The following is a 25156-nucleotide window of genomic DNA, read 5'->3' as shown; positions in this document are numbered from 1 at the left end:
TGTGTGATGCTGAAATGTCTAGGAGCAACAACGGCTCGTAAACATCGTATGACCTTGGTTACAACACTCACTACCGAGTTCCAAACTGCCTCTGGATGCAACTTCAGCACAGGAACTGTTCGTCAAGAGCTTCATGAAATGGGTTCGCATGGCCGTGCAGCCGTGCACAAAAGCCTAAGATCACCATGCGCAATGCCAAGCGTCGGCTGGAGGGGTGTAAATCTCGCTGCCATAGGACTCTGGAGCAGTGGAAACGCGTTCTTTGGAGTGATGAATCACACTTCACCAGCTGGCAGTCCGATGGACATTTCTGGGTTTGGTGGATGCCAGGAGAACACTACCAGCCCTAATGCTTAGTGCCAACTGTAAAGTTTGGTGGAATAGGAATAATGGTCTGGAGCTGTTTTTCATGGTTCAGGCTAGGCTTCTTGGATCCAGTGAAGGGAAATATCAACGCTACAGCATACAATGACATTCTAAATGTAATTTACATGTTAGATATTACTGTACTGTTGGAACTAGAAGAACAAACATTTTGCTACACTGGCATTAACATCTGCTAAGCATGTGTTTCTGACAAATAAAATTTGATTTCGATGATTCTGTGCTTCCGACTTTGTGGCTCATGCAGGGCTCTGTGCAGGCCAGTCAAGTTCCTTTCCTGTTTCAGCACGACAATGCCCCTGTGCACAACGCGAGGTCCATACAGAAAGGGTTTGTCAAGATTGCTGTGGAATAACTTGACCGGCCTGCACAGAGCCCTGACCTGAACCCCATTGAACACCTTTGGGATGAATTTTAACAACGACTGCGAACCGGGCCTAATCGCCCAACATCAGTGCCTGACCTCACTAATGCTCTTCCGGCTGAATGGAATCAAGCCCCGCAGCAATGTTCCAACATCTAGCGGAACACCTTCCCAGAAGAGTGGAGACTGTTATAGCAGCAAAGGTGTGACCAACTCCATATTAATGAACAAGATGTTGGAATGAGATGTTCGACAAGCAGGTGTCCACATACTTTTGTAGTGTAGTAGTGTAGTGTATATGGAGTGAGTGAGAAGAGAAAACAATTTTTTTGTTCTTCCATCAATTTACCTGTCCCTTTTCATTTGCAGTGCCTTCAGAAAGTATTCAGACCCCTTGACTTTTTCCACATCTTGTTAAATTACAGCTTTATTCTGAAATTGATTGAATAAAAAAAACTCCTCAGCAATCTACACACAATACCCCATAATGACAAATATAAAAATGTTTTTAGAAATGTTTGCAAATGTTTTTAAAATAAAAAAACAGAAATATCTTACTTACGTAGTAGGTATTCAGACCCTTTGCTATGAGACTTGAAATTGAGCTCAGATGGATTATGTTTCCATTGTTCATCCTTGAGATGTTTCTACAACTAAATTAGAGTCCACCTGTGGTAAATTCAATTGATTTGACATTATTTGGAAAGGCACACACCTGTCTGTATAAGGTCGAGTCACAGATCTGAGGAAGGGTACCAAAACATTTCTGCAGAATTGAAGGTCCCCAAGAGCACAGTGGCCTCCATCAATCTTCATTTCTTAACATTTGGGGTGGCAGGTAGTGGTTAGAGCTTTGGTCTAGTAACTGAAAGGTTGCAGGATCAAATCCCAGAGCTGACAAGATAAACATCTGTCGTTCTGCCCCTGAACAAGGCAGTTAACCCACTGTTCCTAGGCTGTCATTGAAAATAGGAATATGTTCTTAACTGACTTGCCTAGTTAAATAAAGGTAAAAAAAAATGGAAGAAGATGGGAACCACCAAGACTCTTCCTAGAGCTGGCCACCAAGCCAAACTCAGCAATTGAGGGACAAGGGCCTTGGTCAGGGAGGTGACCAATAACCTGATAGTCACTCTGATAGAGCTCCAGAGTTCCTCTGTGGAGATGGGAGAACCTTCCAGAAGGACAACCGTCTCTGCAGCACTCCACCAATCAGGCCTTTATGGTAGAGTGGCCAGACGGAAGCCAATCCTTAGTAAAATGGCAAATGACCTTCCGCTTGTAGTTTTCCTAAAGACTCACAGACCATGAGAAGCAAGATTGAACTCTTTGGCCTGAATGCCAAGAGTCACATCTGGAGGAAACATGGCACCATCCCTACGGGGAAGCATGGTGGTGGCAGAATCATGCTGTGGGGATGTTTTTTTGCGGAAGGGACTGGGAAAGGCAAAGATGAACAGTGCAAAGAACAGAGAGATCCTTGATGAAAACTTGCTCCAGAGTGCTCAGGAACTCAGACTGGGGCGAAGGTTCACCTTCCAACACGACAATGACCCTAAGCACACAGCCAAGACAACGCTGGAGTGGCTTCGTGTCTGAATGCCCTTGAGTGGCCCAGTCTGAGCCTGAACTTGAACCCAATCGAACATCTCTGGAGAGACCTGATAATACCTGTGTAGCAACGCTCCCCATCCAACCTGACAGAGCTTGAGAGGATCTGTAGAGAAGAATGGAAAAATCCGTATAGACCAAGCTTGTAGCGTCATACCCAAGAAGCCTCGAGGCTGTAATCGCTGCCAAAGGTGCTTCAACAAAGTACTGAGTAAAGGGTCTGAATACTTATGTAAATGTTATATTTCCCAGGGGGGAATATAACATTTAATATAATTGGATATAATTGGATCAGCTCGTTCGGATCAGCTCGTTCAAGGTAACTTGTGAACCCCATGAAATCGTACCGCACCAGTTATTCACAATGTTGTACTTGTTTTCTGAAACAAATATTTTCAGCCATACCCTCAAATGAAATAATCCATGATCATTTTGGGTTGTGGGTAAAGATTGCGACAAGATCCTCTGTTCTGATATAAAGTTGAATCTATTATATATCTCTCCATAATTCCAGTATTCTGACAACTGCACCTAGATGTGATACAATCCTTTCTCTACACAGGGTCAGTTAATGTTCATCTGGGGATCATGAGGGGATCGACCATGAAGAGAAAATGATAACGACAAACACCCGACTGATTGGCTTAAATCACCCACAGCAACGAGTCCCTCGCCTTCCCTCCCATCAACCAGACAGCCCTGGCACATTCCTCTCAGCACTCATTCACTCATATGCCCCCTCCCGCCCTCTCTGATATTGGAAGGCCGCTCTGCTCGCATCTCCCATCGATCTTACGTCATCTGCTTTGAGAAATCGCCCCTCTGATGCGAGGGGTAGACAGAGGCGCCTTTCTCTCTCCCATGTTATTTACTGAGTCTCCACAATCTTATTCACACCCAGAAGGTGAGAGGTGAGCACCTCGGCTAGCGCGCGGCGCTACGCTAACTCTTCCTTTCTGCACTGACTCTGATGCTAATGCTAACCATGTCCTCTCAGGTAGTAGCGTCAAACCCAGGCTCAGGTACCTGGGCACGGCACTACTCTGCCCCCCCTCTATTTCATTTCAAAGTCTGACAGATGGCTCCTTTCTGTTGGCCGTGGCATGCGGGTGGAATACGTGAGGAGCCGGAGAGGGGATTAGGATGGAGCAAAGTGCCAAGCTGTTCTGTTCTCTGGACACGTGTCAAAGCTGGCCCCGTGAAAGTGACACCATTAGCGCTAGCCGCCCCCCCTGCCACAGACAGTCACTCACTCACACTCCCAGTCTGTGTGTGTGTTTGTGTGTGTGTGCGCGCGTCCGTCTGCGTCTGGGGGCCTGCTGGATAGGGTTGAGATAGATTTACACACACAGAGGCTGGGAAGTGATGTTGTGATGTTTGTGTCATTTTGGTGTCTTGGTTTTGTTTCCCAGATAACAGTGTTTAGAGAGTAGTCTTTAGTGTGGGCAATGACATTATGACTGGCCTATGTGCTATGAGCATGGCCTCTCCACCTCCATGGGGAACGCACTTCAACTCCAAAACTCTACAACGTCCATATGGTAGCCTGTCTATTATCACTGTCTAGCACATTCTGTTACATCTAACAAATGTCCCAGCATCCATGATACACAATACACTCCTCATCTAATGTATACAATTCCACTTAACCACAACAAGCATCATCTCCTTATGGAGACAGAGTGAAATTGTGCAAGGGGCTTTCAGTGGATATCGATCTATCAGAGATGGATCACAGATTCCATTAGTTAGTGTAATGTAGAGCCTCCTCTGTGAGAGACACCCCTGGGGCTCTGCTAGGCCAATATGATATCTGCCCATTGATCAAGTGATATAAGCACAGTACTGGGCTGAGCTATATGATGAGGTTGAGGCTAGGTCCCAAATGGTACCCTATTCTCTATACAGTAGTACACTACCTTTTACCTACCTGGTCATATTTGGATGCCTTCAAGCTGTTGGTGGACAACTCAAGGATCAGGCGATTTTTCTCCTGCAACGCATCCAAAGGCTGAGTCTTCTGTGGAGGGAAAGAGAGGAAGGGGGCAGAATAGATGCAGGAGAAAGACACAGAGAGAGAGAGAGAGAGAGAGAGAGACAGATAGATAGATAGACAGAAAGAGGTAGGGAATTAATAATAATTAGTCTCAATGTGACAGTACATTGAATGGTGATATCGGTGCATTATAATAGTGTGTACAGGACAGCAATAGGCTGCAATGAGCTACAATGCACGTTGTACAGTAACTCCACCTGCAAATGTGTAGTTAAACAATTCATCGCAGGTTGTCGTACCTTGTGTGGGCCGAAGTGGTTCATCAGTACACAAAACCCCTCCGTTATCTACAACTGTGGTTCTCAATCCTGGTGCTGGAGACCCAAGGGGTTGCACATTATTGTTTTAGTCCTAGCACTACACCGCTGACAAGAAAGCAGGCTTTGATGTTTTGAATCAGGTGTGTAGAGCTAGGGCAAAAACTAAAATGTGTCCCCGGGACCAGGATTGAGAACCACTGATCTAGAAGGCAGAATACACAGCTGCACGTTGCCACCCTCTATTTAGTGAGGCCAACACCATTAACAGTGCCGCCTTGAGATCTCCAATGATCCAGGAGATTAATCAGCGTATGATAGTGTAGTCAACCTCATGTTGATGATCAACTCTGCTCAATATGTGCATCCCAAATGCCTCTATGGCCCTGGTCAAAATTAGTGCACTACATTGGGAATGGGGTGCCATTTGTCACAAAGGAGTTGAGAGGCGGTCTTCCCTCTGCCAGATCTGGGGAGGATAATGCCAAATCTCACAGAGTGGAGGTGTGAAGTGATTCCTGCTTTAATACTATTATGTAACAGGCTTAAGTCCTGAACAGAGATACAGCGAGAGAGAGGAGAGAGAGAGAGAGAGAGAGAGAGAGAGAGAGAGAGAGAGAGAGAGGAAGACAGAGAGAGAGAGAGTGAGAGAGAGACGAAGAGACAGAGTGCCGTAAGGGTGGATGCCAGCTCTAGACCCAGGGTGGATGGAGGATTTGTAGGCTCAGCAGGCTCCCTATCATCAAATTGTCTGCACATATGGAGGGACTCAATAAACAATAGACTGCCAATGTGAGTGCGTAAGCGTGTGTGTGCGCCGGAGTGTATGTGTAGATGTTAAGGTGCCGGCACAGAGCGGTGTGTATGGGGGGTGCATTCCTAATCTGATTGTGTAACACATTCTCCCCATCCCTTCCTCTCTCCCTACATTGTAATCTACTGTACTGTACCACCCACTGGCTGTGGAGACACCTCTCCTACGTGGCTAATCCTGATGTTAGTGCACTTCAGGTGCCAGATCCACTTTGTGCCTCAGCCCTGAGAGGACTGAACATGGACTCTGTGTCAACACCACTGTTTGTCACACACAGACAGAATTGAGGGGGGAGAGACTAGAGAAGAGAGTGAGGGGGGGGGGGGGGGGTGATAGAAATATATATACAGTTGAAGTCGGAAGTTAACATACACTTAGGTTGGAGTCATTAAAACTTGTTTGGAATAGGGTCTAGTTTCCTGTTACTCAGGACCAGAAGCCAGGATATGCATATAATTGGTAGCATTGGACAGAAAAGACTTTGAAGTTTCTAAAACGGTTAAACTAATGTCTGAGACTATAACAGAATTGATATGGCAGGTGAAAATCGGAAGAAAAACCAAACATAATTTTTTTTTTAGGTCCCAGGCTCTCTCTTCTGATGTAATTAAGTCTCCCAAATTGCAATTCCGATGGCTTCCACTAGATGTCAACAGTATTTATTCAAGTTTTCAGGCTTGTTTTTAGAAAAGTGTTGTAGCTGGGACCCTTAGGATTGCAAACAGAGGAAGATCTTCAAAAGAAAGTGAAACGGCTCTCTATCCACCGGATGTGTACCAAACTCACTAAAAGTGGCAGTAATAAAGCCTCTCTTGAAAAAGCCAAACCTTGACCCAGAAAATATAAAAAACTATCGGCCTATATCGAATCTTCCATTCCTCTCAAGAATTTTAGAAAAGGCTGTTGCGCAGCAACTCACTGCCTTCCTAAAGACAAACAATGTATATGAAATGCTTCAGTCTGGTTTTAGACCCCATCATAGCACTGAGACGGCACTTGTGAAGGTGGTAAATTACATTTTAATGGCATCGGACCGAGGCTCTGCATCTGTCCTCGTGCTCCTAGACCTTAGTGCTGCTTTTGATATCATCGATCACCACATTCTTTTGGAGAGATTGGAAACCCAAATTGGTCTACACGGACAAGTTCTGGCCTGGTTTAGATCCTATCTGTCGGAAAGATATCAGTTTGTCTCTGTGAATGGTTTGTCCTCTGACAAATCAACTGTAAATTTCGGTGTTCCTCAAGGTTCCGTTTTAGGACCACTATTGTTTTCACTATATATTTTACCTCTTGGGGATGTTATTCGAAAACATAATGTTAACTTTCACTGCTATGCGGATGACACACAGCTGTACATTTCAATGAAACATGGTGAAGCCCCAAAATTGCCCTTGCTAGAAGCATGTGTTTCAGACATAAGGAAGTGGATGGCTGCAAACTTTCTACTTTTAAACTCGGACAAAACAGAGATGCTTGTTCTAGGTCCCAAGAAACAAAGAGATCTTCTGTTGAATCTGACAATTAATCTTAATGGTTGTACAGTCATCTCAAATAAAACTGTGAAGGACCTCGGCGTTACTCTGGACCCTGATCTCTCTTTTGAAGAACATATCAAGACCATTTCAAGGACAGCTTTTTTCCATCTACGTAACATTGCAAAAATCAGAAACTTTCTGTCCAAAAATGATGCAGAAAAATTCATCCATGCTTTTGTCACTTCTAGGTTAGATTACTGCAATGCTCTACTTTCCGGCTACCCGGATAAAGCACTAAATAAACTTCAGTTAGTGCTAAATATGGCTGCTAGAATCCTGCCTAGAACCAAAAAATGTGATCATATTACTCCAGTGCTAGCCTCTCTACACTGGCTTCCTGTTAAAGCAAGGGCTGATTTCAAGGTTTTACTGCTAACCTACAAAGCATTACATGGGCTTGCTCCTACCTATCTCTCTGATTTGGTCCTGCCGTACATACCTACACGTACGCTACGGTCACAAGACGCAGGCCTCCTAATTGTCCCTAGAATTTCTAAGCAAACAGCTGGAGGCAGGGCTTTCTCCTATAGAGCTCCATTTTTATGGAACGGTCTGCCTACCCATGTCAGAGACGCAAACTCGGTCTCAACCTTTAAGTCTTTACTGAAGACTCATCTCTTCAGTGGGTCATATGATTGAGTGTAGTCTGGCCCAGGAGTGGGAAGGTGAACGGAAAGGCTCTGGAGCAACGAACCGCCCTTGCTGTCTCTGCCTGGCCGGTTCCCCTCTTTCCACTGGGATTCTTTGCCTCTAACCCTATTACAGGGGCTGAGTCACTGGCTTACTGGGGCTCTCTCATGCCGTCCCTGGAGGGGGTACGTCACCTGAGTGGGTTGATTCACTGATGTGGTCATCCTGTCTGGGTTGCCTGGAGGACTTCTCCTGTCCTATTCGGTGTCCTGTGTGAATCTAAGTGTGCATTCTCTAATTCTCTCCTTCTCTCTTTCTTTCTCTCTCTCAGAGGACCTGAGCCCTAGGACCATGCCCCAGGACTACCTGACATGATGACTCCTTGCTGTCCCCAGTCCACCTGGCCGTGCTGCTGCTCCAGTTTCAACTGACCTGAGCCCTAGGACCATGCCCCAGGACTACCTGACATGATGACTCCTTGCTGTCCCCAGTCCACCTGACCGTGCTGCTGCTACAGTTTCAACTGTTCTGCCTTATTATTATTTGACCATGCTGGTCATTTATGAACATTTGAACATCTTGGCCATGTTCTGTTATAATCTCCACCCGGCACAGCCAGAAGAGGACTGGCCACCCCACATAGCCTGGTTCTTCTCTAGGTTTCTTCCTAGGTTTTGGCCTTTCTAGGGAGTTTTTCCTAGCCACCGTGCTTCTACACCTGCATTGCTTGCTGTTTGGGGTTTTAGGCTGGGTTTCTGTACAGCACTTTGAGATATCAGCTGATGTACGAAGGGCTATATAAATACATTTGATTTGATTTGATTTATTTAATCGCTATTTTTGATTTTATGAAGCCTGTGCTGGTTGAAAAATATGTTGATTTGGGGCGCCATCCTCAAACAATCGCATGGTATTCTTTCGCCGTAAAGCCTATTGTAAATCGGACAACGCAGTTAGATTAACATGAATTTAAGATTTTAAATGATATACGATACTTGTATGTTCATGAATGTTTAATGTTACGATCATTTATTTGAATTTCGCTCCCTCCTGTTTCAATGGAAATCTTATCCCTAAGATTATTAAAACTCGTTTTCCAACCACTCCACAAATTTCTTGTTAACAAACTATAGTTTTGGCAAGTCGGTTAGGACATCTACTTTGTGCATGACAAGTAATTTTTCCATCAATTGTTTATGTCGTGGCTTTAGAAACTTCTGATAGGCTAATTGACATTATTTGAGTCAATTGGAGGTGTACCTGTGGATGTATTTCAAGGCCTACCTTCAAACTCAGTGCCTCTTTGCTTGACATCATGGAAAAATCAAAAGAAATCAGCCAAGACCTCAACAAGTCTGGTTCATCCTTGGGAGCAATTTCCAAATACCTGAAGGTACCACGTTCATCTGTAAAAAACAATAGTACACAAGTATAAACACTATGGGACCACGCAACTGTCACACCGCTCAGGAAGGAGACACGTTCTGTCTCCTAGAGATGAATGTACTTTGGTGCGAAAAGTGCTAATCAATCCCAGAACAACAGCAAAAGACCTTGTGAAGATGCTGGGGAAACAGGTACAAAAGTATCTATATTCACAGTAAAACTAGTCCTACATCGACATAACCTGAAAGGTATTATGGGATTTTTTTATCAATAATGACTAAATGAGGTATACTGCACTATAACTGGCAAGAATTCTACCCTGTCTTTCTTGTAGTATTAAATAATGTTTGTTCATTAGGAAGGGGTTACATGGCATGTACCTAGGAAGAAAGGAATGTATGTGGAGATAAGAGAGGACAGCGAGAGCTCCTCCAGGGTTATAGTGTCTGGGGGAGCCTGGAACTGTCAGCTGAAGGGTTATAAACTGTGGTTAGACTCATGAGAAAATCCATGTTGGTGTGTATGTATGTGCGTAGTTTAGGATGGTATAAGAAGGAATGTATTTGTGAAAACTTGAGAGCTCTCGCAAATAAATTGGGATCTGATCAATTGTGAGCTGGGAATTCTGTCTGTTTTATTTAAGACCAGAACTTTACAACCTCTGGGTATCAGACAGATAAATATAATTGGAATTTATGAACACTGATTCACTAATTACTTGACAAAGGCCACTCAGCAAGGAAGAAGCCACTGCTCCAAAACCACCATTAAACATCCAGACTACGGTTTGCAACTGCACATGGGGACAAAGATCGTACTTTTTGGAGAAATGTCCTCTGGTCTGATGAAACAAAAATAGAACTGCTTGGCCATAATGACCATCGTTATCTTTGGAGGGAAAAGGGGGAGGCTTGCAAGCCAAAGAACACCATCCCAACCGTGAAGCACGGGGGTGGCAGCATCATGTTGTGGGGGTGCTTTGCTGCAGGAGGGACGGGTGCACTTTACGAAATAGATTAAAGCAACACCTCAAGACATCAGTCAGGAAGTTAAAGCTTGGTTGCAAATGGGTCTTCCAAATGGACAATGACCCCAAGCATACTTCCAAAGTTGTAGCAAAAAAACCTGACTCAGTTACACCAGCTCTGTCAGGAGGAATGGGCCAAAATTCACCCAACTTATTGTGGGAATCTTGTGGAATGCTACCCGAAACGTTTGACCCAGGTTAAACAATTTAAAGGCAACGCTAACAAATACTAATTGAGTGTATGTAAACTTCTGACCCACTGGGAATGTGATGAAATAAATAAAATAAAAACTGAAATAATTAATTCTCTCTACTATTATTCTGGCATTTCACAGTCTTTAAAATCAAGTGGTGATCCTAACTGACGAAAGACAGGGACTTTTTACTAGGAAAAACTGAGTCTAAATGTATTTGGCTAAGATGTATGTAAACTTCCGACTTCAACTGTGTATATATATGTATATATATACATACAATGCCTTGCGAAAGTATTCGGCCCCCTTGAACTTTGCGACCTTTTGCCACATTTCAGGCTTCAAACATAAAGATATAAAACTGTATTTTTTTGTGAAGAATCAACAACAAGTGGGACACAATCATGAAGTGGAACGACATTTATTGGATATTTCAAACTTTTTTAACAAATCAAAAACTGACTTGATTACACACAGGTGGATTGTATTTATCATCATTAGTCATTTAGGTCAACATTGGATCATTCAGAGATCCTCGCTGAACTTCTGGAGAGAGTTTGCTGCACTGAAAGTAAAGGGGCTGAATAATTTTGCACGCCCAATTTTTCCGTTTTTGATTTGTTAAAAAAGTTTGAAATATCCAATAAATGTCGTTCCACTTCATGATTGTGTCCCACTTGTTGTTGATTCTTCACAAAAAAATACAGTTTTATATCTTTATGTTTGAAGCCTGAAATGTGGCAAAAGGTTGCAAAGTTCAAGGGGGCCGAATACTTTCGCAAGGCACTGTGTGTGTATATATATATATATATACACAGTTGAAGTCGGAAGTTTACATACATCTTAGCCAAATACATTTAGACTCAGTTTTTCCTAGTAAAAAGTCCCTGTCTTTCGTCAGTTAGGATCACCACTTGATTTTAAAGACTGTGAAATGCCAGAATAATAGTAGAGAGAATTAATTATTTCAGTTTTTATTTTATTTATTTCATCACATTCCCAGTGGGTCAGAAGTTTACATACACTCAATTAGTATTTGTTAGCGTTGCCTTTAAATTGTTTAACCTGGGTCAAACGATATATATATATATATAGAGAGAGAGAGAGAGCGAGAGAGAGAGATAGAGAGAGAGAGAGAACGAGACAGAGAGGCATGGGTACACTGGCAAGCAGTGACATCTCCTCCTCCACCTGTGAGTCAACTATTCACATTGGTAATGCTAGCTATAAGACAACCCTCTATTCCTAGCCTCGTGAGGAGATGGATTGCTTATTTAACCCTTTGAAGTGTACAGATTGCATCCTGTTATTTATTGAACATTCTATGGATACTTCAAACTTGCTGTGAAATTCCAAAAATAGAACGCTGACAAAATTCTGTAAAACTCACCCCACAAAGGGTTAACAAATTAAGACACATATGGTTACAAAAATCTGCAAGTGGAACTGAAAAGCATAGATTTTCAGTAAGGACCGGTGCTCAGCTGTAGAGATATATACAACACTGAAATCCATATTTGCGTCCCAGCCTGCCTGGTCGAGGGTGGACAGACCAGGAGAGAGAGAGCCCTCAACACTTCCAGTGACTAATTGACACTGACAGCTCTGGCTGATTTCCTCCATCATCATCCCAACCTCTGTTCTCCTTCTCTCCCCCACTCTCTCTCACGCTCTCTGTGCTTTTCACCAGGTGGTTGCTTCGACAGCTCTTCCTTCCCCTTACCTACAGCCACACAATGCAGAGAGAGTATTGACAAATAAAACATTTAATTGTCCCTTCAGCCTTTCAGGGTAACATCACTGCTTTGACTAGGCATCCTTCTTTCAACACCAAACCCACCACTGGTGTGCGTGGCCAAAGAGATATATATGTCATCCAACAAATATAAGCGCCTGGAGTTTGCTTAACTGCATTGGCACTTGGATTGGAACCAGTGCTATGGTCAGATAACATGAAAATAGTGCTCTTTGGCCACACAGACCAGTGGGTGGGTTTGCTGTCGAAATAAGGATTCATACAGTGCATTCGGAAAGTATTAAGACCCCTTCTCTTTTTCCACATTTTGTTAGGTTACAGCCTTATTCTAAAATATATTAAATAAAACATTTTCCTAAAGTGTTTCTTCCTTTAGAAGTTTAAAGCTTATGCCGCAACCATTTGCGATGGATGGTGGCAGATTGTTTAAAATTACATAATTCTGTCATTGCACCACACTATCATAAGGGGGAGGTAGAACACTGATCTATCGGTAGTCTAAACTGTGGCACAAATGTACTATATTTTCGTAAATTAATGGAGGTGTTTTCAGTCTAAGAGTCTCTCTTCTTTGGTACTAGAGTCCTGCATCAGGCAAAAAAAGAGTGGAGAGAGAACTTCGGTAAATTCAATGGCCAATTTTACACTTGATATGCGTACTGCCGATTTTCGAAAAATAGGCACAGTGGGCTTTTAGTTTTTCTCCCTCTAAAAACAGAAATAAGTTATTCTAAATAACATATTGGCTTTATTTGCCACAGTGTGAAAGTGTGATAGCCCCTCTATATGAAGTGAGTTTCTGAAACACAGAGTCCTTCTTTGCTGATGTGAAGAAGAAATGGAATGAAAGCGAATCCAGCGAGGATTTTGCAGCATAAAGCTGAGTGACTCACTCATTCTTGGAATTGGATCTATCACGTTTCAGCAGAAGAACCAGATGCAGAGAGTGTCGAAGTAACAAATGTGTATTACTAGAACAGAGGGCAGGCAAAACGACAGGTCTAGGGCAGGCAGAGGTCAGTAATCCATATCAGAGTCCATAAGGTACAGAACGGCAGGCAGTCTCGGGGTCAGGGCAGGCAGATGTCAATAATCCAGGGTGGTGTGACAAGGTACAGAACGACAGGCAGGTTTAGGGTCAAGGCAGGCAGAATGGTCAAAACCAGGAAAACTAGAAAACAGGAACTAGAAAAGACATGAGCAAGGGGAAAACCACAGGTAGGCTTGACAAACAATACGAACTGGCAACAGACAAATAGAGAACTCAGGTAAAAATACACTGGGGAAAATGGGGACAATGATCAACACCTGGAGGAGGGTGGAGACAAGCACAAAGGCAGGTGAAACAGATCAGGGTGTGACAGGATCAAAATAAATAAGTACCCACTTTCTGAATGTCTTTAACCTTTTTAGGATGGGGGCAGCATTTTCACTTTTGGATGAATAGCGTGCCCAGAGTGAACTACCTCCTACTCTGCCCCAGATGCTAATATATGCATATTATTATTAGTATTGGATAGAAAACACTCTGAAGTTTCTAAAACTGTTTGAATGATGTCTGTGAGTATAACAAAACTCATATGGCAGGCGAAAACCTGAGAAAAATCCAACCGACAGCGTTACTTCTCGTTCCAGTGCTTTTCTGAAGACATAGGAATTCTCCGGTTGGAACATTATTGATGTTTTATGTTTAAAAACATCCCAAAGATTGATTCCATACATCGTTTGGCATGTTTCTAAAGGAATGTAATGGAACTTTTCGAGTTTTTGTCTTGACGAAATGCTCGCGCCTCATGAAGATGGATTACTGGGCTGAACATGCTAACAACAAGTGGCTATTTGGACATAAATTATGGAACTTTATGGAACAAATCAGTCATTTATTGTCGACCTGGGATTCCTGGGAGTGCCTTCTGATGAAGATCATCAAAGGTAAGTGAATATTTATGGTGTTATTTCAAACTTTGTTGATTCCAAAATGGCGGATGTTCCTCTGGCTGTTTTGGGTTCTGAGCACCGTTCTCAGATTATGCTTTTTCCGTAAAGTTTTTTTGAAATCTGACACAGCGTTGCATTAAGGAGAAGTCTATCTTTAATTATGTGAATAACACTTGTATCTTTTATCAATGTTTATTATGAGTATTTCTGCAAAATCACCGGATGTTTTGGAGTCAAAACATTACTGCACGTAAGGCGCCAATGTAAACTGAGATTTTTGGATATAAATATGCACATTATCGAACAAAACATACATGTATTTTGTAACATGATGTCCTATGAGTGTCATCTGATGAAGATCATCAAAGGTTAGTGATTCATTTGATCTATATTTCAGCTTTTTGTGACTTGGCTGGAAAAATGGCTGTGTGTTTTTTCGACTTGGCTATGATCTAATCTAATCATATGTTGTGCTTTAGCTGTAAAGCATTTTTTAAATTGGACACGATGGGTAGATTAACAAGATGTTTATCTTTCATTTGCTGTATTGGACTTGTTAATGTGTGAAAGTTACATATTTGTAAGAAATATTTTAGAATTTCGCGCACTGCCTTTTCAGCAGAATGTTGTTGAGGTGTTTATCTAGCGGAACCCCTGCACTAGAAAGGTTTATAAAGAAATGTTTGGACTGTTTTGACTAAATTAATCTGATCATATTGTTTGTGCTCAATTATTTGTGACATTGTGGTCACAGTGAATAATGTAAATTAAGAAAATCTAATAAATCCTATTCATAATGAATTATAAGATGTGTGTTGCAAGCTTTTAATTTTTCATATTTTTTTTGTAAGAATTGATATGATATTTTTAGACAATACAAAACATACACAACAACTATATCACACCTGTCCAGAACAACCTGCTCACACCCATATCTCCAGCGCCTGCTCTCTGCCACATTGCCTCAAACTGCACCATTTTGTTTCTCTCCATTGCCCACACGCACTTAAACATTTAAAGGCTGACATTGGATTATTTTAATACTTCTGATAGCCATATATCTAACTCCACCCATAACATTTTTACTTTTTAACATTCCCAGAAGGCGTGGATCATTGTAACCTAATGAAAAATGAACCAGTAAATCTAATTGAACCCTTATGTAATCTTAACATTCTGAATTCTCCCCTTGCCCCAAGGGTAAAAAATGACCCATTTTCAAGCAGCTAAATTGAATTTTAAACCCCAAATCTATTTTGCATGAAGAAACAACCTGTCATTCATCAAACTTTGTAAAGATGTGGGTTTTCCCTCTTCACAATGCAGAAAGACTGCATTTAATCAGTGGACACCACTCGTTTTTATTACAACACACCTGTCATTATTGTTTTCTTTACTATTATTATTATTATTATTGCTGAAGGTACTACATCAGTGTAAACATACTTTTTTTAGCAAGAGATAGCACTTGTATAGCCTAAGAAAGTAGCAGAAATATGCAGAAAGTAGTTTTAAATGCATTTTATTGAAGGGAAACTATATCAGTCTTGAACATTTTTGGCAACATAGTGATATATTCTTACATACTGTACAACGAGGAATTCAACTACACAATACTAGTCTTCTCCCATTTTTTTAACCATTGCCCCTACCCACAAGGTCTATAAACAACAACAATAAATAAGAATAACATAAGATAACTGATATAAAAAAAATGTGAAGAACATAAATCAATCAATCAAGCACATGTAGGACAATATGCAAGTGTGTGTGCATGACTTTGAAGATGTATTTTTCATATGTGAAGCACATAGTATTTGATTTACAGTCCTTCTTTGGGGGGCAGAATTGGCATCACCTCCTCTTGCCTGCCCCAGATGCAGCCTCAGGTGGATCAGGACAAGATTCAGCCCCCTGTACAGCTTTCACAAGCGCTGCAGAGGCTGCTGTGCGGGGGAGGCACTCCCTTCTTTGAATGTGTGGGGTTACAAGTGCCTTTCCCAGCTGCCCAGGGAACACCCTCCTCTTGTTCCGCTTATCAGGCATCCAGGTAGGGTTGATCTTGTTCCATATCATGAAGGCATTGTATGAGGACACATCAATGATGTTATGGAAGATGACCAGGGGCCAGCGGGCACTAATCCTCCTGTAGCTGTAAGTTCCAATCACCTTGTCCAGGTTGTCCATGCCTCCTTTGTTGTGGTTGTAGTCCAGGATGATGGCTGGTTTCCTGTCCTCACTATCACTGGTCTCAGCCATTTTGTGCAGTGTGCTCAGGAGGACCACATCCTTGTTCCTCTTTGGGAGGTAAGAAACTAGAGTGGTGGTAGGGGTGAAGGCAAACTTTGATGAGAAGGCCTCTCTCCCCCTTGGTGCGAGGAGTGCAGGGGGAGCTCAGGCGTGTTCTTTCTAACTGTGCCAACCATTGTGATCTTCCTCTTCAGGAGCTGCTGGCTGAGTTCATAAGAGGTGAAGAAATTGTCACATGTGACATTGTGCCCCCTCAGTCTATCTGTCACATCAAGCAAAAATCGCATCCCTGGTTCTTCTCCGGACCTCCACTGGTCGGCTTCCCTGTGTAGACTTGCATCTTCTAAGCGTAGCTGGATTGTGCGTCACAGGCCACCCATATCTTGATGCCATACTTTGCTGGCTTGCTGAGCATATACTGCCGGAAAGGATAGCGACCTTTTGACAAAGAGATTACTATCAGTAATTAGCATCAGTGTCATTGAAAACAATCACATAAATCAATGATATTACAGCAATACATAATAAAATTAACAGTCAAAATCACTTACATTACAGATATGAAAATAAAAATGTACCTCTGAATGGAACCAGTTGCTCATCCACTGTTACTTCAGTTCCAGCGTTGTAGAGGTATGGCAGACGCTCCACCCATTTCCCCAGACCTCTCTTATGGCCGCCAGTTTGTCTCTCACATATCTTGCAGGTCTTCACTCACGGTTATCAAACCATAGCATTCTTGAGAAAGTGTGCAAGACTTTCAGTGGCATCGTGGCACAGAAAATCACCATTCCACACTGCATCCCAGAGACAACTGTTTTTTGTCCATTATGTATTTCCGTTTGCGAAATATTTACATGAAGCCTGGAATAAAAGAAAAAGGGCTACCTATAATTAAATAGTACAAATATTTAGCTTCTATATGGATAATGGTGTGTGTATATAGATTGTGTACATGCTTGTCTATCATATGCATCTTCCCTTTGTCAGACTGGGTTCAAGTGACTTCTGTTTCTTTTTTTTCTGTATTTATGAGTCTGTATATGGTATGTATGTATGTATGTATGTATGTATGTATGTATGTATGTATGTATGTATGTATGTATGTATGTATGTAGGTATGTGTATATATGCAGTATGTATGTATATACAGTTGAAGTCGGGAATGTTTACATATACTTAGGTTGGAATCACGCAAGGTTTAACCACGCAATACAACCGCAGAAACTTACCCACATCCTGGTTCACTCTCTCCACCTGCCCATTACTCTGACCGAGACCCCCAAACGTTCCATGAACGCCTTCCACACCCTGGACGTGAACTGGGGACCCCGATCAGAAACAATGTCCTCAGGCACCCCGTAGTGCCGGAAGACGTGAGTAAACAGGGCCTCCGCAGTCTGTAGGGCTGTAGGGAGACCGGGCAAAGGGAGGAGACGACAGGACTTAGAAAACCGATCCACAACGACCAGGATCGTGGTGTTGCCCTGTGACGGTGGCAGATCGGTCAGGAAGTCAACCGACAGGTGTGACCAAGGCCGCTGTGGAATGGGAAGGGGTTGTAACTTCCCTATGGGCAGGTGCCTAGGAGCCTTGCACTGAGCGCACACCGAGCAGGTGGCCACATAAACCCTCATGTCCTTGGGTAAAGTGGACCACCAGTACTTCCTACTAAGACATCGCACCGTCCTACCAATCCCGGGTGACCAGAGGAGGGGGACGTGTGCCCACCAAATCAGCCTGTCTCTAACCTTGAGTGGACTGTACACCCGTCCAGCTGGACACTGTGGTGGAGTAGGCTCAACACGCGATGCTCGCTCAATGTCACGCGATGCTCGCTCGATGTCTGCGTCCACCTCCCACCTCACAGGTGCCACCAGACAAGGAGGAGGGGCGCAGGATCGATGGCCCGCTCCGCCGTATCAAATAGTCGGGACAGTGCGTCTGTCTTAGTGTTCTGGGAGACTGGTCTATAGGAGATGGTGAATCTAAATTGGGTGAAAAACATGGCCCACCTTGCCTGACGAGGGTTCAGTCTCCTCGCTGCCCGAATGTACTCTAGATTACGGTGGTCAGCCCAGATGAGAAAATGGTGTTGAGCCCCCTCAAGCCAATGTCTCCACACCTTCAGGGCCCTGACGACAGCCAGCAGCTCCCGATCCAGCACGTCATAGTTTCGCTCGGTGGCGTACCCGAGCGCTGTGAGAGCACAGCTCCAATCCCAGCCTCGGACGCGTCCACCTCTACTATGAATGCCAAAGAGGGGTGTTTTGGCGGAATCAGAATTATTTAGGTAACATTTATAAATAAAATGTTTTATTTATTTTATTGCATGCTTATGTGAGATATGTCATTAGAATGTCTATTTTTGGATAATACTGTTGGCCGGTTGCAGTTATCTGTTCTCTGTCAGGTTTCAGTTACTTGGGCCACAGAAAGGGGAGAGGTCAAGCTTGTCTTCATATGTAAACATTTCTTTTAAACCATGTGAAGGGATGATTGAGGGGGAACCAATTACCTCTTGGCTCCACAATGCCTGTGTGCCAGTCACTGTGTCCGTGAGCTTGTCCAGAATGGGAGTGTCTAAAATGACAATTGATATATATCCTAAAGTCTTGGTACTATGTTGTACCAAGAATGAGAAGTAGAACCTCGTTTTAGGAGAGCAAACTGAACGATAATTTATAGCTAATGCTGTCTGGCTATGGAATACTCCTCTCTCAAGTAAAGTCTTCCTTTGTAATGTTACTAAGATCTGTTATTCGTCATGTGAGTTGAGCTGGGTGTGTCTTGGCTATAAATGATACTAAGAACTGTTTTGTAAGGACTCTCAGAGAATTCATTGATAGACACTGAATTGATCTGAGAGGCACAGGGTTGTGATGGAGCTCATATAATTAAAGATGGACTTTATGATAACTCTGACTTGTGTGTGGTTTGCTCTCATGATTTGGTAAATACAGGACATTTCCACTACAGGGGTTCGGATGCGCCAGCACGGGAGCCGAGGTGAAAAGAGCCTTCAGGCGACCAAATGCCCTGTCCGCCTCAGCCGACCACCCCAGACGCACCGGCCCCCACTTCAGCAGTGACGTAATGGGAGCAGCCACCTGCCCAAAACCCCAGATAGACCTCTGGTAGTAATTGGCAAACCCTAAGAACCGCTGCACCTCCTTTACCCTGGTTGGAGTCAGCCAATTACGCACGGCTGCAATGTGGTCACACTCCATCACCAACCCCGATGTGGAAATGCAATACCCAAGGAAGGAGACGGCCTGGTTGAAGAACAAGAATCTCGTCAACAAAAGATTGGAAGACTGCTGGAGCATTCTTCAACCCGTACGGCATGACGAGGTACTCATAATGGCCGGATGTGGTACTAAACGCTGTCTTCCACTCATCTCCTTCCAGATACGCTCCAAGTTATATGCACTCCTGAGATCCAGTTTTGTGAAAAAGCGTGCTCTGTGAAATGACTCAATCGCCGTGGCAATGAGAGTTAGCGGGTAACTATACCCCGCCGTGATGGAATTTAGACCCCTATAGTCAGGGTTTGTCAAACTGAACATGGGGGATCCCTAACCTATGCGCTAAACCGCAGTCATTACAATTCCCCGCCGCGCCTGAATCTACTAGCGCCTTATGCCGGGAAAGAGGGACAAATTCAGGAAAAACAATCAATACATACATGTGACCAACAGGGGGCTCTGGGTGAGCCTGGTGCCGACTCACCTGAGGTGTCCTAGCAGTGCTCAGTGTGCCCTCTGCGACCACAGCTGGCAAAGGAAAGGCCCCCTCCTCCGGTCGCCCTCGCTGCAGCACCTCCTAGCTCTATGGGTGTCTATGGGAGTAGAGGAGCTGGGGGATGGAACTGACAGAACCCATTCTGGACGTCCGCGGGTCACCAGCAAGTTGTCCAACCGAATGGACATGTTGATCAGCTGGTCCAAGGAGAGGCTGGTGTTTCTACAGGCCAGCTCCCTATGGACGTCCTCGTGCAAACTGCACCTATAGTGATCGATCAGGGCCAGGTTTTTCCATCCCGCGCCAGCAGCCAAAGTCCGGAACTCTAGAGCAAAGTCCTGAGCACTCCTCTTCTCCTGCCTCAGATGGAACAGCCGTTCACCCGCCGCTCGGCCCTCAGGTGGGTGATCGAACACGGCCCGAAAGCGGCGGGTGAACTCTGGGTAGTGGACCTCGCCGAGTCAGGATTGTTCCATACCGCGTTGGCCCAATCCAGGGCTTTACCTGAGAGGCAGGAGACGAGGGCGTTCACGCTCTCACCTCCCGAAGGAGCCGGATGAATGGTTGCCAGGTATAAGTCCATCTGGAGTAAGAACCCCTGGCACCCGGCCGCCGTCCGGAGTACGAGTCGAATCCCACTGTGCCCAGGCAATGAAGGAGAGGGGGTTGGTACTGGTAGGGGTGTGGCTGACTGATGGAGGTGTGGGAAGGCCATCTCTCTCCCATCTTTCCATCGTCGCCATCACCTGATCCATTGCGGTCCTCAGCCGGTGTAACACTGCCGTGTGGTGTTGAACGCGCTCCTCCATGGACACTGGAGGTGCGTCCACTCCTGCTGACTCCATAGATGGTGTTGCGGGATTCTGTGATAACGTGCGTCTAGGTGAGAGGTGTAGGAGTCAGGTGCAGGAGAGCAGGCATGTCGGAGAAGCGTGTTTAATCAGTCAGTCCACCAACACAAAAATGACAGAGTCGAAAATACAAACTATTCTCTCAATACTGAGAACTCGTGGAGGAACAAACACAGTTCCGCCATTCATATACACATGCGTAACCGTGAAAACAACAAACTGTAAATACAATCGAGTACAATACACAAAAGTCTAATCCCGCACAAACTAAGGCAGGCAACAGGTTACCCTTATACACACAGAAATTAACGCAAATGAAACCAGGCGTGAAAAATAATCACATACAAAACAAACAGAAAAGGACCAGGAACCAGGAAACGCCGATCACCGAGCGCCGCCCAAACAGGGAGAGGAGTTACCTTCGGTAGAAGTCGTGACAGGTGGTAATGCAACAAAATTGGAAAAATGCGAAGGTAGATGAATACTTTTGCAAGGCACTGTATATTATTTTACTGTTCTTTGACAAAAATGTATCTCTTTCAGATTTGGCCATTTCTTCTTCATCTGAAGATGATGCATCATGCTCTGGGTTGTATTCTTTCCCATCTTCTTCTTCAGATACCTCTTCCTCTTCTAAATCACTGTTGTTCTTCATGGACATCTGAAAAAATCTGTTCTACGACCTGTTGGGCACTGAAATGTGCACTCATAGCTTCAGCAAAGAGAGAACTGGGGGGACTGTCATCTGCAGCACCTTTATAGCTTCTGACTGCATTCCACATTAGTAAACAATGCTTTCAAGAAATGTTTATTTTGTCTGAAATGTTGTTTATTTTGTCTGAAATGCTGTTTATTTTGTCTGTGAAGTTGAGTCATGTGTGGGGTCATGGAGGGGAGATGCTGCACATGCACAATTATTTTTTTGTTTTGTCTGAGTACAATCAGTAGCACACATAATCTACATTTCTCAGTGTGTTTGTGTGTGTGTGTGTGTGTCTTTGTGTTTTTTTTTGTGGTGTGTAAATAATTGTATAACTGCAGGGTCATAAATTACCCTAAGTCAATCTTTGTACCCTGGTGGTGTACAGCTTTCATGGAAATATGAACAAAAGCATTTCACTTTTTCTATTGTTGGGGTCACTCTGGGAAAACTCCAAATTTCAAGTCGAAAGAATATCATTTAGGGGGTTTTCTCTGCTGTTAAACATAGTGGCAGGTCATTTTTGACCCTTAAGACAACACAAGGGTTAAATTTACTGCAGGTCTAAAACCTATGTGTTTAACCTTCTGAATGATGATTATATTGATAGAAGCCGCCTTTTAATAAGTTCCAAGACAAAGTTACACAACAAAATAATATACATTTATTTAGCCTAAATGTTTTTATGACTACAGACAGTAGGCTATTATTCCTAAAAAAATATATATATTAAATGACCACAATGTAAATATAAATACTCAGTGCGCAGGCATAGCCAGGTGCGCTACATCGCAGCTCCTTGTATCGGCCAGGCTAGAGTGGGCATCGAGTTATATGGCACCAGCCCTACGCACGGTGTCCCTGGTTCGCCAGCACAGCTCAGTGCGGTCTGTTCCACCTCGCCGCACTTCCGGGCTACAGGGAGTATCCAGCCAGGACAGGTTGTCCAGGCTCGGTGCTAGAGACCTCCAGTGCGTCTCCACGGTCCGGTCCATCCGGTGCCTCCTCCACGCACTAGGCCTCCTGTGGCAGCCCCACGCACCAGGCTGTCTCTCCGTCTCCTCCCTCCAGGTGCTCCCTCCTGTCCAGCGCTTCCAGAGTCTCCCTCCCGTCCAGCGCTTCCAGAGTCTCCCTCCCGTCCAGCGCTTCCAGAGTCTCCCTCCTGTCCAGCGCTTCCAGAGTCTCCCTACTGTCCAGCGCTGCCAGAGTCGCCCGTCAGTCAGGAGCTGCCAGAGCCGCCCGTCAGTCAGGAGCTGCCATAGCCTCCCATCAGTCAGGAGCTACCAGAGCCGCCCGTCAGTCAGAAGCTGCCAGAGTCGCCCTTCACTCCGGCGCTCCCAGAGTCGCCCTTCACTCCGGCGCTGCCGGAGTCGCCCTTCACGCCGGCGCTGCCGGAGTCTCCCGTCTATTCTGGGCCCGCTGCAAGGGTCCCCAGTCCGAGGTCGGCGGCGAGGGTTGCCGCTCCAAAGGCGCCACTTAAGTGGGCCAAGTCTATGGTGGAGTGGGGTCCATGTCCCGCGCCAGAGCCGCCACCGCGGACAGATGCCCACCCGGACCCTGGACACAACCTTCGGGGGGGTACTGTCACTTCCTGACCTTAGTTCCCTTTTTATGTCTCTGTTTTAGGTTGGTCAGGGCGTGGGTTGGGGTGGGCATTCTATGTTTTTGTTCTATGTTTTGTATTTCTGCTTTTGGCCTGGTATGGTTCCCAATCAGAGGCAGCTGTCAATCGTTGTCTCTGATTGAGAACCATACTTAGGTAGCCTGTGTTCCCACTATGAGAGGTGGGTAGTTATTTTCCGTTTCAGTGTTTTTCACCATTCGGGACTGTTTCGGTTTTTCTTTATTCGCTTGTTTGTTTGTTTCCTGTGTTCAGTGTAATAAATATGACGAACACTTACCACGCTGCATATTGGTTTGATATTTCCTACTCCTCCTCAGAAGAGGAAGACAACAACCGTTACAATAAGTTAATTATTGATGACTAGAGCTGGAAACACATCAGATGGATTCCACAACATGTGAAGAATATCAGAAAAAAAGAAAATGGGATTAATAGACCTAACAACTAGAATGGGAAGATGTTTTAGTAAGTGCTGTGAGGTGTGGTCACGGGACGTTTCCAAGTCTCTGAGCCAGGTAGCAATAGTTTGCATTACACATAAGGTTCTAGGCCTTGCTTTGTCCCACCCAGGTCAACTGCATATCCCTGGAAAGCTTATCTCATTGGCTACAAGACTATAGTAGCCAATCCCCTGTGTAATGAATGCCTACTGCGTGTAAGCAGGCAACATCATATTCTTGATGCACAAAGATATAGTCGGTGGACATTCGATGTTGCCATTAACCTGTTAGAGCTCTAGGGGCGCTATTTCATTTTTGGATAAAAAACAATCCCGTTTTAAGCGCGATGTTTTGTCACGAAAAGATGCTCGACTATGCATATTCTTGACAGTTTTGGAAAGAAAACACTCTGAAGTTTCAGAATCTGCAAAGATTTTGTCTGTAAGTGCCCCAGAACTCATTCTACAGGCGAAACCAAGATGATGCATCACCCAGGAATTAGCAGAATTTCTGAAGCTCTGTTTTCCATTCTCTCCTTATATGGCTGTGATTGCGCAACGAATGAGCCTACACTTTCTGTCGTTCGCCCAAGGTCTTAGCAGCATTGTGACGTATTTGTAGGCATATCATTGGAAGATTGACCATAAGAGACTACATTTTCCAAGTGTCCGCCTGGTGTCCTGCGTCGAATTCGGTGCGCAATTGCCAGCTGCTTCTACTTTACCATTTGATTCAGGGGAGAAAGCATGTGTCCAAGAACGATGTATCAATGAAGAGATATGTGAAAAACACCTTGATGATTGATTCTAAACAACGTTTGCCATGTTTTCAGTCGATATTATGGAGTTAATTTGGAAAAAAGTTCGCGTTTTGAGGACTGAATTTTCAGATTTTTTTTGGTAGCCAAATGTGATGTATAAAACGGAGCTATTTCTAATACACAAGGAATCTTTTTGGAAAAACTGAGCATCTGCTATCTAACTGAGAGTATCCTCATTGAAAACATCAGAAGTTCTTCAAAGGTAAATGATTTTATTTGAAGGCTTTTATGTTTTTGTTAATGTTGCGTGCTGGATGCTAACGCTAATGCTAATGCTAAATGCTAACGCGAAATGCTAACGCTAACGCTAGCTAGCTACTTTTACACAAATGATTGTTTTCCTATGGTTGAGAAGCATATTTTGAAAATCTGAGATGACAGTGTTGTTTACAAAAGGCTAAGCTTGAGAGATGGCATATTTATTTCATTTCATTTGCGATTTTCATAAATAGTTAACGTTGTGTTATGCTAATGAGCTTGCTGATAGATTTACACAATCCTGGATACAGGGGTTTTTTCATAGCTAAACGTGACGCAGAAAACGGAGCGATTTGTCCTAAACAAATAATCTTTCAGGAAAAACTGAACATTTGCTATCTGAGAGTCTCCTCATTGAAAACATCTGAAGTTCTTCAAAGGTAAATGATTTTATTTGAATGCTTTTCTGTTTTTTTGTGTAAATGTTGCCAGCTGAATGCTAATGCTAAATGCTACGTTAGCCATCAATACTGTTACACAAATGCTTGTTTTGCAATGGTTGAGAAGCATATTT

At 43.9% G+C, this 25156-nt stretch overlaps 1 protein-coding gene and 1 long non-coding RNA gene across 13 annotated transcripts in view; one reads left to right on the top strand and one right to left on the bottom strand.

Annotated features, from left to right (window-relative positions):
* Nucleotides 1-25156, bottom strand: part of LOC110523526 (RIMS-binding protein 2) — a 74366-nt gene that overhangs the window by 25023 nt on the left and 24187 nt on the right. For 9 of the 12 annotated variants that reach the window (XM_036977167.2, XM_090234374.1, XM_036977170.2 and 6 more), the window contains exon 2: nt 4290-4379. The gene's annotated coding sequence lies outside the window, so the exon portion shown is untranslated. Of the gene's footprint in view, nt 1-1097; nt 1181-4289; nt 4380-25156 lie in introns of all 12 variants that reach the window. The other 3 variants (XM_036977169.2, XM_090234369.1, XM_090234368.1) reach the window with 1 other exon arrangement.
* The window catches only part of LOC149983225 (uncharacterized), a 288192-nt gene continuing 287483 nt past the window's right edge, over nt 24448-25156 (top strand). Inside the window, exons 1-2 of the long non-coding RNA XR_016495969.1 lie at nt 24448-24586; nt 24961-25022. This is a non-coding gene — a long non-coding RNA (uncharacterized LOC149983225). The remainder of the gene's footprint in view (nt 24587-24960; nt 25023-25156) is intronic.

This window comes from Oncorhynchus mykiss, chromosome 5 (genome assembly GCF_057628025.1).
Source record: "Oncorhynchus mykiss isolate SJ-2025 chromosome 5, ASM5762802v1, whole genome shotgun sequence".
Lineage (NCBI taxonomy): Eukaryota > Metazoa > Chordata > Actinopteri > Salmoniformes > Salmonidae > Oncorhynchus > Oncorhynchus mykiss.
This window is presented reverse-complemented; position numbering and strand designations above follow the sequence as displayed.